This window comes from Cyclopterus lumpus, chromosome 22 (genome assembly GCF_009769545.1).
Source record: "Cyclopterus lumpus isolate fCycLum1 chromosome 22, fCycLum1.pri, whole genome shotgun sequence".
Classification (NCBI taxonomy): Eukaryota; Metazoa; Chordata; class Actinopteri; order Perciformes; family Cyclopteridae; genus Cyclopterus; species Cyclopterus lumpus.
The window spans coordinates 8,084,346-8,099,105 of record NC_046987.1 but is presented as its reverse complement, the minus strand read 5'-3'; the positions used below and the strand labels follow the sequence as shown (position 1 = coordinate 8,099,105).

At 44.1% G+C, this 14,760-nt stretch overlaps 1 protein-coding gene across 2 annotated transcripts in view; it reads right to left on the bottom strand.

The window, feature by feature from the left end:
* The window catches only part of tiam2a (TIAM Rac1 associated GEF 2a), an 81,608-nt gene that overhangs the window by 64,255 nt on the left and 2,593 nt on the right, over positions 1 to 14,760 (bottom strand). The gene's annotated exons all lie outside the window — the stretch shown is intronic.

Here is a 14,760-nt window from a genome sequence, read left to right as displayed (position 1 = left end):
CCGTGCGCTCCAGTGCAACGCGGAGCACGGGGGGGGGAGGAGGGTGGGGGGGGGGGGGGGGGGGGAAAATTCAATCAGAGGTGTAGCTTCATGTATGATGATGATGATGATGATGGATCGCGAGAATTCAGGGGTTCCAAAACGGTGGCTCGTGGACCATTACGGGAACATAACTTTTGCAGTTAAATTAAAGGAGCGCTCCACAATTTGTTTACACGAAGTTCAGTGATGATGATAAGATAAGATAAAATAAGATAATCCTTTTATTAGTCCCTCAGTGGGGAAATTACAGGATTACGGCAGCATTGCTCACAGTAATAAGTAAAAAACAAGTAGTATAATAAACAGTAAACAGAAATAAGATAAAAGAGTAAAAACAAGAAGAATATTATATATATACAGACGGAGTAGAAATAGAATAAAGAGTATAAAATATATGATGATGACGAAGTCAGCGTTATCCTTTTTCTTTTCTTTTTTACAAACTGGAGGTGTGTGGTTTAAAAGAACTGGGTATTTACGAGGCAATGGGTGTTTGACGGGCTGTCGAGTTGCATCATGGGAAAAGTAGGATGAAGTGTTTTTGGGGGATTGAGCTGCATCTCAGCCTTAATCTGTCTTCAGTGTGTGTGTGTATGTGTGTGTGTCCCCCTCACCCCCTATTTCATGGAAGTGTATTACAACATTGCTGGAGTTTTAATAACCCTTTAAAACAGTTAAGGCGCAGATGGGAGTCTAAAAAAAAAACGGACCGTCGATGTGCACACAGTTGTGTTCATACTACACTGAATATCTGCCACATGGACGCGTTCACACGTACAGTATGTGTAGGTGCGTACAGTCCATGCAGATCCTCGCAGATATAGGCAGATGGCAAGTTTGTACAGACAGAATATCAAAGTGTGATTTAAAAAATATATATATATATGGTACCCACCATATATGCATCTAATTTAGGATTATTCAGCTTCCTCTGGACTACATTTACTGAATTTGGATCTGTAGTCCAAATGACGATTTGGCAGCCCTTGAACATAATCATTTCCTGCCCTTATAGGTTCCCAGCGAGCTCTATTGTTTGGGAAGTGAATGAGGTGAGCATATTTTGCATAACACCAATAGCTCCGTCTGTCACATGAACTAATGAGCTGATGAGCATGCATGATAGGAAACAGGTTTGGTCTCCCCGTACATTCGAACCGCATGCCAGTGAAGAGAATAGTCATTGTTATTCTTGGACTTAACATTTCAGTATTCATGCCTCCCTTTTCTTATTCTCTCGATCCTTCTCAGTCATGCGCAACCAAATGCCTTCACTCCCTGATAACACAGCTGTGACGGTCCGGCCTGCACCTTCCTGCAATCTCCCTGGCAATATGCTCGTAAACCACAATCCAGCCTTGTGTTTCGTAATGTGGCTCTTTGGCCAGGCGTGTCGGCCAGGCCAGACCTGTCTAATCTGCATATCAGCCTCTTTACAGCTGCTGCGGGGTCTGAATGGAGATGCCAATCTCTCTGCTGCCCATTGTAGCAGTAGGTACAGCAATGCTCTGCTCCTTTCATCACAGAATACCTGTCTGCGTAAGAAGCGGCCTCTCTATTCAGCTCCGTTTAGCCAAAAATCAACTGCAATGATCTACGGTGCAAACTGGGTGTTCCCAATGACGTACGGATCCCCACCCAGCAGGTTCAGAGCAGCATTCTGGACATGTTCCGGCCACAGAGACACTCTCTGAGTCATCTGGCAGCTTTCAGGAGCTCTGGTCACTCGGCATCTCATTAAACATAATTGGCTCTGACAGACATCCTGCCACCCATCACCCCTTTCTATCTGTCGGTCTGACAGACACCAGACAACAACCCCAACCGGGCCTTTCCCATGAACTCGTAGCCGAACTGTTGGAGGACCAGTGATGGCAGAAATGTTGGCATTGCCACTAAAGAACACAACAGGGAGCAGAAAAAAAAACGGTGAGCTCAGCCAAGGTTTTCTGTCTATTCTGCTGACGCAAAACAAATATTGTATAGATAGGCAGACTCACTCACATGCACTCAGTTATCAACACCTCAGCACCTTCTCCTTCCTTTCAAATTAGGCTGCTCAACACCCCCAGTCCTGCCATCGAGTCACTCTTTGGTCTGCCATTGCGGTTATTCTAATAGGATCGTCATAGTAACTGTATGTGTACGTGAGTGTGTGTTACTGCATGTGAGAATAGGGGAGGGAGGGGGGGGGGGGGCAGCAGATCCCCTTGGTAAGTGATTTTCTCACCCTCCTCACTGCTGCCCATTGTAGCGATGGGACATTATTAGCACTGTATAGCGTCTGCGCGTTATTACCACGCTCGTTTGTCATGTAGCCTTTAATGACTCGCTGTGGCTGGGACAACATTGTCTCGTACAGTCCTTTCAAAGGCTGGCTGGTGCAGGAAGGCGCTCTGCGGCTGTCTGGAGGGGAAGATGTTTTATTGTCATAAGGTGTGAGACAGAGGGAGGGCTATAATCAGACACCCTCCCGCCACACCCTTCAAACAACTCCCTACTTGTTTCTGTGTACAGCAGCCAGCATTAAAGCCCCCGCAAATGCAAAAAGGCCGACCGCAGCCGACACAATAGACAAAGGGAATCTTTACACACAAAAGATAAGAGGGAAACGAGCGAAGATAAAAGGTACCAAAAAAGCCAGGCCATTTCGTAAAAAGGCTTTTAATTGAACGCGACAGATCTGATCCAAGTGATAGCTGGCACACTCCTGAGGGCCTGACTAATGAGAAATCAATGGTGACAACGAGTGAACTGTGCGTCACAGCAGGCAACCTCTCACGCCAACGTTATTCAGGTCTGGAAAGGACAGAGGGAGCACTTAAAACCACTGATTTACCGTCCTGTAGGCCAACATGTGCTTTTATTAGCGTTGGATAACATCCTCGGACTGTATACTGTAATTCCACCAGAAAGAAATCTCACACGATGGCCTTTGGAAACACATTCCTTGAACTGTAGATCTGTGAGAATTACTCAGCAGAAAAACATCCCCCGCGGTTTTTATTTTGTGCAGAAATAAATCCCGCAGTAGAAAGTTAGAGAAGATGGCTGATGGAGCAAGTAGATGCTTCACAGAGCCGCCTGTGAGAGTCGTATTATAAACCTGAACAGGTGCATTGGAGTGGGAGACTACAAGTGTGACGGATCTGTCCCTCACACATTGCATCATCTGACTGACTGACTGACTGCCCCTCTGCCACACGGATATGTCATTATTGAGAGGAGAGGGAGAGCAACAGAGAGCAGGAGGAGGAGGGGAGGGGGGGGGGGGTTGCTGGAGCTGTTGATTACTTGAGTTCTAGGTGAAGAAACTGTCACCAGGATGTGATAGAATGAGCAGTTGAATTGGGTTTTTGTGTCCCAGTATACATGGAGAAAAGATTGAGACAGCCAGTTGATGAATGGCAGGATGTGGCTGTAAAACAAAGATTGAGGTAAAAAAAAAAAAGAAGAAGAGAGAAAAAAACGAGAGCGAAGCTGCACCTGTGGAAAATAAATTCTGATAAAAAAAAAAGGAAAAAAGGGCACCTGAGGCCATGAGTCTGCACATAACTGGATTGAACAGGTTTTTTTTTAAAGAAGTTCACACAAAGAAAAAGTTGAGGCAAGAGACAGAAGTCTCCCTTCCCTTCGCTTTCATCAACTTAGTTTTTTTGCCAAATTTTTTTACAAATTGTGCGACATTAATTAATAGAAAATGTACCAAAAAAAACTAAGCTAAACCCAATTGATCCGGCTTTTGAGCGACACAGTACTTATGTTTGTTTCATTAGTACCGTTTTCTATTTGTCTTTTATATTTTTATTTAAATCTGATAATTAAAAGAACTGTCCTGTTGAACTGGTTGCACCTGGAACACATATGCAACCTGTGTGGAGGGGGTCACGGACCTCAGGGGTCACTAAACTCAAAGGGTTGGAAAACACACCGAATGTTAAAAGGCCAGTATTCTGCCATGTTACTCTAGGAGAGATAGAATGTGTGAGAGTGAACGCGATAGCTGCCTCATGTCACAATTCACATCTTGACATTTTGTTGCCACCAGTGGCGTTGGATAAGCACCAACCAGAATTAAATTACAACATTAGATTTAGGCTGTGGTTCTATTCCCTTTAATTTAGGAGTCTTTGCCTTTTATGCAGTACATGAAACGGGATGTGGATTCATCATCACATCACTGTATGAATGTGTTCACTCGACATACAGTGTTCATGGTATAACCTGATGCTTGCTTGCTCATATAATCTGTTCTATCTGTTCTAGTGATACCACGTCCCTCAAGGCTACAGTGCTACACAAAGAAGACAGCCTTTTCTTCATCCCTGTAAGCCCCCATGTCTTTCCTGCACACCATTGCTAACTTTGACCAATTCCTCTGAGGCAACATTGCCCACCTACATTAGCTCAACAACATCCAGCTGCCTGGATTTCTTTCTCTGGCTATTTGAGTGAATTACTCTGCAGTGGCTGACAAAAAAAAACAAAAAAAACAAACATGTTTGTCCTCCCATCAGGCAGTCAAGTCTGGCACACAGTGGCACTATGTCCAAAGATGGGAAAGAAACATATTACTGATGGACTGATGATGGATAGCTCAGAGTGACATCAGACCTCCATCTAAAGATGCACCCAAGGAAACACATGAGGGCCCATTTCTTACATCTTCTTTAACTGAATGTAGGGCAGACTTGACAATGACAAAGTTGAGAGTATGTAAGTAGCCAAATATGTCCCACATGATAGAGGAAAGGATATAAATGATTGAGAGACTGTGGGGAGATTACTTTGTGAAAGAAAGATCAGGACTGGACACGCCTTGTCTTTAATAGACTCACAGGAAGAGAATAAGGGGGGTGATGGGGGGCAGTCTGTAGCTGTGGGCTGGCATGACAATTTAAGCTGCTTCAAATCTCTTAACTCCCGGCCGAGTAACTGCAACCACTGCTTTGTAGCCGGTGGAGGGTAATCCAGAGAAAAAATACAGGGACACTTGATTGAGTTATCGTGAACTGCAATTGCGTCAAATGGGAATAGCATATTACAAGGCAACAATCGCACGTTGAAAATCAAAAGCTCTATTCAGTAAAAAGAAATGGCAACGGCTGATTCCAATGAGCCAAATGCAATCATTCACTCTGAAGCGTAATGTGATTTGTATTGGGCTGTGCTGAGGCTAAATTCTGCTCATTGTAATTTAATAAGGGCAACAGACAGACTGAAAACAAGCTACGTAATTCAGACACAAACAGCTCGGAGCAGAAAGTTGAAGGCCATGACAAACGTGTTAATTGCATTCTTTAATTGCAACATTCAAGCACACAATAACTTTGTCCCCATTTACCGCCGCTGCGGTTGCGATATTGCCGGCCTCCGTGCCGCTCCCGCACAATGCCGAAGATGTGAGAAACAAACGGGCTCTGATTGCTCAGTCAGGACTGAGATTCGCCCCCCCGCCAATCCACGAGGTAATGTTCCCACACCCATTACCTCCTCGCTCCCCGCTGAGAAACACTTTCACACCCACGTGAAGGGAGCAGAGCACAGGGCCGTTAAAATGACCTTGTTAAAATCTGCTCATTTCACTTTCTTAATTAGAAACACCCACACCGAGTCTTTTCCCACAAAATCATCACCTACCAGCGCGACGCAGAGTAACGAGTCCGTCCGGCTGCTCAGGTTTTAAACAAAGTAGGAGATGAATGACTTTTGAGCCGTTAACGGAAAGCTTATACTCCTCCCCCATCCCCCACAGCAAAAGAAAAAATTCTGGTCTGGTTTGTTTAGAGGGGATTTGGAGGCACGCATGGTAACCATGGGTACGTTTTTGTGCTCGTAATCTTACGTTTCCTTGTTTGGGTCTATGTCTGAGGCTCATGAGCAGTTTTTTATGTCTCCTTGGGGATAAACTTTAGTTATTATGGCTGGCCTGTCGAGCTTTCGATTTCTCCACATGTTGCAAGAATAGCGATACTCAACATAGTTTGGATAGTGGTTTCTTTTTTTTTGCCTTTACAAAAAAGAATAAGAACAAAAGCACAAGGAATTGATTTAAACACAAAGACGAAACAGTGTTTAGAACATAGAGCCACAATCGTTAGCATGACCGGCAAACTAGCTCACAACATTACGCCAAAAGGCCGAGGATGACGTCGTTAACTACAGCTAACGACATTATGTTTGAGGGGTCGCATATTCACGACTATTACCCGCGTTATGCACGTTGTGGGCACCGGCCCCGGATGCTAGCAAAGGTAATGCTAACATTAGCTTCAGCACTGTCCTGCTCTCAATTAAGCACAAGCAACCGTATGTAGTTTTACTGTCTTTTCAACTTAAAACTCAAACACTACACTAACTATTTTCTATTTCCCCATAACCACATATCCACGTCTTCAGCCTCAGTCTTTAAGTTTACCATTCACCGAGCCTAAATTCCTTGTGTGTGTAACGTACTTATAACTTTTATATAACAGTTCCAATTCTGATTCTTATTATTTTCGCACAATGCCATGTATGTAGAGTATATTTATCACCCTTTGGATGGGGTTGTTGTTTGAAAATAAGTCACCTGGAAAAAGTCACACGGAGAGAGTGTTTTGTAGCTAAAATTAGCCTGTTAAATACAATATATAGTCAAATAATATACTCGCTTGAAACAGGAGCTGGCAAATGTCAAATTCACAATGACAACAAGTGCCGACCGCTGAGAACAATGTGTCTCTGTGAACACGCTGTAAAAACAATGCATCGAGAAAATTACAGACTTGAAATATCACATGTCACTACCTTCTAAGGCAGTGAGTTCCAGGTGAGATTTATATTTATGTCCATTTCAAAAAGGTGTGCGTCTTGGACTGTGTATTCCCGTGGGAGAGGCACGAACAAAAGAAAAGCACTCGGCACTATTTAGTTTTGCAGCAGGTTTCCCTCGGTGTTTGGATTTTCTACAGCAGCGCTTTGTGTATGTGAGTTTACCTATTAGTCAATTTAGCTAATAATAGCTAATGGATGTGTTCAAGCAAGACGCTTTTCATTTGGGCTGTGAAATCGGATTAGTTGTGCTGTGACGTGTGTGTGTGTGTGTGTGTGTGTGTGTGTCTGTGTGCAAAGTGTGTGTAAAAAGCTCTCCTCTATGTCTAGAAGAGAACTGGGAGTGTGCGTTTGTTTGCATGTATACAAGTACAGGACAAAATAAGTGAAACACCAAATAGTTTATGATATGAAGTAGAGCTTGACCTAGTCTAGTGCTGCTGCTGCTGCTCTACAAATCCTGAACTGTTTGGGAACAGGATTTTGGGGCTTATTATAAGAAGGAAAGGCTCCAGGTCTTAAACAGGTTTAATGTGGTTCGGGTCTGGTGATTTGGGAGGTCCCGGGCAGCGTGCTGATAAAGCTCCAGGCTAACTGTGGGTGTCAAATAGTTTGGGCTAATTTAACTGTAAATTGTTACAAGATCTTAGTTATTTCATTTAACTAATTTTTTGTGGGGGCGAACCGACAAACAGCATTGTGTTTCCTGCCAGGGCTCCGGGTTGGGCCTGACTTGTTCTGACCTAATAAACCTCTAATTAATCTAATGAATATTTAAGTTTTTTACTAATGGACTTATTCATGTTGATGAAGTTTGACTTGTGTCTGTTGATCCTTTTTTGACAGTGTAGCTGGTCAGGGATTTGACTTTTGGCAGTTTAGCCCAATGTTGAGACTCCAGTACTGCATGTTAAAACTTAAGAATAGATTGCATTGTGTCAACTGAATGTTGCATAACAGGTTTCATCTAAACTGTGAAAATGGCTCTGATAAATGGAAATATATGAAAAATCCCACACAGATAAGCCTGGAAGTTGTGTGTTAAGGCAACTAATGTAGCTTATGGAACTATCTCTGCCCTGCCTGAACTGAACTGCTTCAGCTGTATTAGGCTAAAAATAAACTTTTAAAACGCACAAATCCACATCCCATAAAGTACTGACCTCAAAGCAATCTTTAAAGAGAGATTGTCAGACCTCTTTTATAGCCGACACACGCCACTAACCGTTACATTGGTTACTTCGCTGTGGAGCTGACCTTGTAATTATGACGACGATGAAAGCTATTTATTTCATGTGGATTGTTTCTGTTATTTTGTCCACCCTCTGTATCTGAATTCTCGCTCTTACCGGCTCACTATTTAACTATATGAAAATGATATCCAACTCATAATGAAGTGGAATTATCTTTTAACTGGTACATGTCCTGCACAATCCCCCCATATCACTTCCTGTCTGTGTTCAGTTTGACTACTGAGTCTAATTATAATGTTGAATTACTTCTCTGATTTAAACCGAACACAAACAGCTGCTCAAAGGTTGCATTCGTTGTAAGGATGGCGTACTGAATGATATTGTACTATACTTGTCGTGTCTCTTGCTTGACATCAGTGCACACGCCAAACTCATTTCCACTATATAGCATTACTTCTACTATTGTCTGTCTCGTTAGCACACATCGGCAGAAAAAGCAAGACTATCCAAAGTGAAACAAGTTGTGTGTTTTATCTCGTAGTACCGTGACAAGTAAAAGTGCTAACTAACTGGTGATTTGCTATTTAAAAGCATCCATTCATTCAAAGGTAAATTCTCTCCAGTTTATAGAGTCATTTTCCGCTCTCTATAGCTTTTCCAGGCGTGGTGGAAATTAAACCTAAAAATAACCTTCAAGCTTTTTTTTTGTTGGTTTTATGAACCAGGAAGCCACCGAGAGGGCTCAGTATACCAGGGAATCTGACAGAGGGAAGAGAGAATAGATGCAGAATGTGAGCAGCGCAGCATCAGCTCTGCTCATCACTCATTTGTCATTTCACTTGCAGCGGCCGCAGGGCAAAGCATGTATAGGACGAAAGAGAAAAGTTACTGTTTATAAGAATAATTATAGAATGATCCTCGATCTGCTGGCCATATTTACCCAGCTGATTATTTACAACTAGAACCACACAAACAAAACAAAGAATGAAAAGAGAGAGAAAGAGAGTGTAAGAGCACAGAAGAGAGCATTTCCTCTACATCCTCTCTAGGTCATGGACTTCTCAACCCTGATCTCACACACACACACACACACACACACACACACACACACACACGACATCTGCTGTGGATAGGCCCTGTCACACTGCAGTCTGTGCTGGGGCCGTCACAGATGTTCTCAGCGAGGTCCTCCCCTCTATCCCATTCATCCACCCTTGGGAGAGTTCAGAAGGGCGGTCCGGAGAGACATGGAGGCAGGAAATCTGTTCCATTTCTTTGTAACAGGCCAGCGGATCCATATCACACGCACACACACACACTTTTTTTATGTGGGGAGTGTGTGGTTCATGAATCTACCGTGGCGTTTTCATAGATAGGAGTGTGTGTGTTTTTTTTTCTTTTCTTCCTGCGAGTGTGTGGAGGTGCTATTGTGTAGCTGTATTGTGTGTGAAATAAAGAGGCAAAGTGTGTCTGTATATCTGATATGTGTGGGTGGGATAGTAGGAAGTGTGTGTGAGAGAGAGAGAAAGAGAGAGAGAGAGGATTGTGTATGTGGTTGAGAGAAAGTGCATGAGCGTGTGGGTTTTTTTAAAGGAAAATTGTGTGTGTGTCAGTTTTCAGATCTCTGATGCCTGCTGGTCATTAATAAACATGATCATGAATGTTTAATCCCCATCAGCAGGGCGCCATGGGGACCCTTGTGAGTGATATTGACAAAGTCGTAGACACGCACGCTCTCAACAGATTGGTGGAACGGCAGGAGGGCGGCTTGATGCGCTCAACGCGGGGTTAACTACTCGCGAGCAGGACATTGGCTCGCTTCTCCTGTCTCAATGTGTCGGGAGATGAGAATTGAACATGTTTTGCACGAGGAAACGAGAATAAACGGTGTAAATTGGCCTTGGGTGGGCCAATAAGAGAGTGTTTCAGGAAATTAAATACATTTGATATATAATAAATTGTCTGGTAAAAAAATAAATAGCCAGTGATATATATGATCGATGCAGAACAACATTTTGATGATGTCTCCCCTTTGTGATAAGATAAGGCCTGTCAGAATGAGAACTAGCAGGAAGTAAAAAAAAGAACAAACTAATTAATAAATTACAGTGACCAGTATCAAAACCAGCCCATCTGTGTTAAAAATAGTCTTCAACAAAAGTACAGCACCGCAGCATCATGCCAGAGGGAACCGGGCGCTCACTAAGATGCACTAAAAGGCCAGATTGGCTACATTAACAAAGCTCAGATTACAACACGCACACACACACACACACACACACACACACACACACGCACACACACACACACACATACACACACACACACATTACAGACAGTTGTGTGCTGCTATGTTAATGCTCTGAATATCTGAAATCAATTGACAAATGTAAATTTGTTTTTCATGTCCCTTGCTTCAGGTTTTAGATCACAACATATATATGTGCAAATAAAAACGACATGGTTGGACAACAACAGAGGTAGATGTGGAGATTTGGCTCAATATTGGCCTAAAATGGGAGCAGCTTAGTTAAAAACACACAGAAACACAGAATCTGCCCTCAAAACCTACAAGTCAGTGAAACATCATTCCCTCTGGATGTGATAAACACAGTTCAAAAACATCAGCGAAAACACAACAGGGGTTGATCACAGCACCTTGATCCCTACAAATCTGTCAACATCCTCTTAACCCCCCCTCCCCCTCCCCTTATGCAGGATTCTAGTGAGTCAGGAATTTCCTATCTTCTTCGTTTGACACCGTCTGCTCCGTCTCCTGTGCACACTTCTGAGTGACGACTCTGACTCTCGGGAGGGAATCTACTTCCATCGTAAACAAACAGGCAGACAGCGAGGGGGCCTTGGGGGCTAATTACCAGCTAGCCGCTGCACCATGCTAACAAACAGCACGGGGGGATCGAAGCAGACCGGGGTGAGTGGGGGCGAACTAATACAGTCATACGTGTACACACACACAGTCATACGTGTACACACACACACACACACACACACACACACACACACACACACACACACACACACACACACACACACACACACACACACACACACACACACACACACACACACACACACACACACACACACACACACACACACACACACACACACACACCTCTTAATGGAAACAATGAGGCTTGTTTTGCCAGTTGTTTGAACCAGGTGTCACATCTGCAGGAAGAAGCTGAGTCAGCCTTTAATAACCGGCTTTTATAAGGTCTTCACTCCGAATGATGACAGACACGTGAACAGATACAACGTGAGAACAAAGGAGATATCAAATATCTGGCCCACAATGAGGCTGTGCGACCGCATCACACACCTTCTAGTTGCTAGACGCGACGCATAATAATCAAATAAATTGATGGGAGTGCCATGGGAGCCGGTTAAATGAGCGCCACGTATGACTGCAATATGTGTGTGGGAGCGGCGCTGATGAAAGACAGACAGCTGGAGGCACCATGCCGGTCTTTGCCGATACATTTCCAGACACAACGTGAAGCGCTCACCCCGCTTGCTCAGTGTCTCAGCACACCTCCCTCCCCTGCACGTCTCTCGTAACGCCCCCCCCCTGCCAAACACACATCATTTTTGTGTTGGCAGATTTAATAAGTTCCCCTGTCACCCACGCTACACACACACACACACACACACACACAACACAACACGTTGCCTGTCGCGAATCACGGAGGGATCCTCTCCAAAAACCAGGAAACGCACTCGTCGCTCACTTTCTCATGCTCTGCGCTGTGTATACAACGGTGGCGACCTTTAACCTCCCCATGCCCCGAGGACCCCACACTCACCCAACGAGACGAGAAGCAGCGGCACTAATGGAGCCCTTTTTCTAATGAACACCGAGACAGACATTTCTGGGCAGATAGGCCCGTGTAAACAGATGATGTATGGTGAAGCGATATTTGTGTTTTGAAATGGGGCCACGAACAGGAAAGATTAGGGACTAACAATGTTAACAGAGACAACAGTTGCAGACATCAATCGTGAAATGTGAATGTGCCGTCTCCGCTTGTGTAAACCCTGTTCACACTAATGGGTTTAATTCCAGTTGCAATGCGGCACTGCTGACACACCGCCAATGCACACACACTTAGATGTGTGTGCAGGAAAACGGTTTTCAGTGACAGGCATGTAGGCCACTGATAAAACACACACACACACACACACCTCAGTATGCTAATACACACTGACTTGGCAAACACAGGCTCTCTCCTCCTGCTCCTGGCATGGCGTTAAAAAGAAAGTACTTGCTACCAGTTTTTATTTATTTTTTATTCGTCCCCAGAGAAGATGAAATGAAGCATTGCTCATGAAAGTTGAGGGGAAAAAATGACATATTGCTACCTTCAAAAACAAAAGTGGAGCAACACTCGCTCTGTAGAGGAGAAGAATCGACAGCATTGGATTGGATCAACCACTGGGGAGCCTTAGGAAGAAACTTGTACACGTGTGCTAACAAGAACAAGTGGTTTTGTTTTTATAATCATCATTCGTGGTGAAGTAAAAAAAAAAAAAAAATAGAGGTCTCTGGCAACCTATATCAGAAGGGTTTATTACGTTGCAAGCACTAAAGCGTTATTGGATGTCTGTTGCAGTATGAAATATTTGATTTGTGTTAGGATGGTAATGCCAATGTATTGCGTCACCTGTGAGATGCTGTGCATTCTGGGAAAAGATGAAACATTGTACTTGCTAAACTTCAGCATGTTAGTAATATATAGTAAATGTGCGCTAGTGTGGCCATTCTGGCATGAATGGTGTAATATGTATGGTACTAGTTATCATTTCTGTACAGGTGAACATCACCAATGAATAGCATTCGGCCTACTAAACACAAAAGTTATTGTTGTGACTGCGGGGAATGCGATACATTGTTTTAATGTCTGCGCCAAATTGCACGGCGATGATTGCTGCTGCAATCCATCCAACAGTTGGTGAGAAAGATGTCTCGATCAAAGTGGTGGACCGACACACCGACACACCACTAGTGTGGCTCATTAAAGACCAAAGCTAAGGGAGCCAACGAGGAGTTACATGACCAGTACAGACTGTTCACTTACAGAAGCAAAGAACTGTGAAAATGTGTCAAAAGGAAATGTTTTTGATGTGTCCGTACCCGAACAAAAACAATCTTTTATTTGCTGAAAGCCGTAAAGGTCACATACTCAGCAGCACGTTTTCCTGCAGTGTTTTTTCCCTTTATCTTATTTTGAAAAAAGGCACAAAAGAAATAATCTCCTTCTGGCTGTTAAAAAAAAAAAAGAAAAGCTGCGTTAAGTGAGAACCTGAATACTTTTATTTGAGCCTTGATGTTGGAAGGTACACACCCTTGGAGTGGAGAGGGGTCACCTCTGCTCACTTCCTGTTCCAGACAATTTGCAGGAGGGTGCGCCCTGTGGCTTGGGGAAGGGGGGGGAACTCATGACATGGCTAAATTCCTGGGTGAAAGGGAACTTACGACACCTCGGCCCAGTCCGAAAGAGTCTGCTGGCTCTGATAACGGGGAGCCGGGCAGGCAGTGGCTTCTCGAAGGCAAAACTCTCCCTCTCACACACACACACACACACACACTCAGTGGTGAGTAATTACTGTGGCTGCGGCGTGTGAGCCGACATAGGGGATTTCTCTCCTGCATGGCTAGGTAGACGGAGGACAGATTGCTCTGTTTGTCCTCATTAATTTGCGTTAGCAGCCACGCCAACGCTCTCCACTCGGCGCAGACTCCCCTCCCCATTTTGCAAATATGATATCGGGGTATCTGTGGCCATGGCCGATAGATGGATAGCTGTTTTTAGTCTGCAGGCTTCGGGAGGCCTAATCAATAGCTTTATTCATTTAAGAATGCAGCAATTGAGACGCTATAGAAACAGGGCCAAGTCTCACGCTAAAAGGACCTGGTTCAAATTTATCAAAGCGCCCCCTGTATCGATCTGGAAAAGAAACAAAACGCTTCCATCTTGGCGCTGTGCCTGTTGTTGTTTCAAAAAGGAGGGAGCTTCACGTGTAGTCATGTATCCCACCACGGCACTGGTGGGCTTTTGTTTGTTCGTCTCAGCAAGGAAGGCAAGAGAAGCGAGCACTGCAGATTTTCCAAGAACCCAGTCTGCACAGATGCCACAAACAGGGAGCGCTGCAGTACCACACTGACCTCAAATGGTCAGACGCGGTACTACTGACGCCACGGAAACGCAGACTGTGGTCCTTTCAACGGCAACAGGAGATTAGCTGTTGTGGAAATGCACCACCGGTCTTGTTATACAACACAAGCTAATTAAAAGGCTCCTTGTAAGTAAATGATGCCTTGGAGTTGGACAGGAATATCGAAACGTGGATATTTAATGATTTCCACACGACATATTAAAACCTATTTACAAGCTGAAGCTTAATCCTCGTCATCCTGTCTAATTAACCACCTCACAGCAGGGAACTTGTGTCTCCGACTTACAGCAATAACCACACATCAGCACTACCACATGGCCATGAACTAGGAGTGTATTATTATTCCACGGGGTTATGGTTTAGGTGCTCTCATTAGTTGCCTGTGCTGGGGCAATCCTCAGCTAAAAGGTCAGGCCCACTTTGGGTGTATGTGGTGTAAAACACTACAATGACATGCAAAGGGTTTGGAACGGGACCACCACTAGACTCACAGTGACTGGTTCTGTTGGTTATA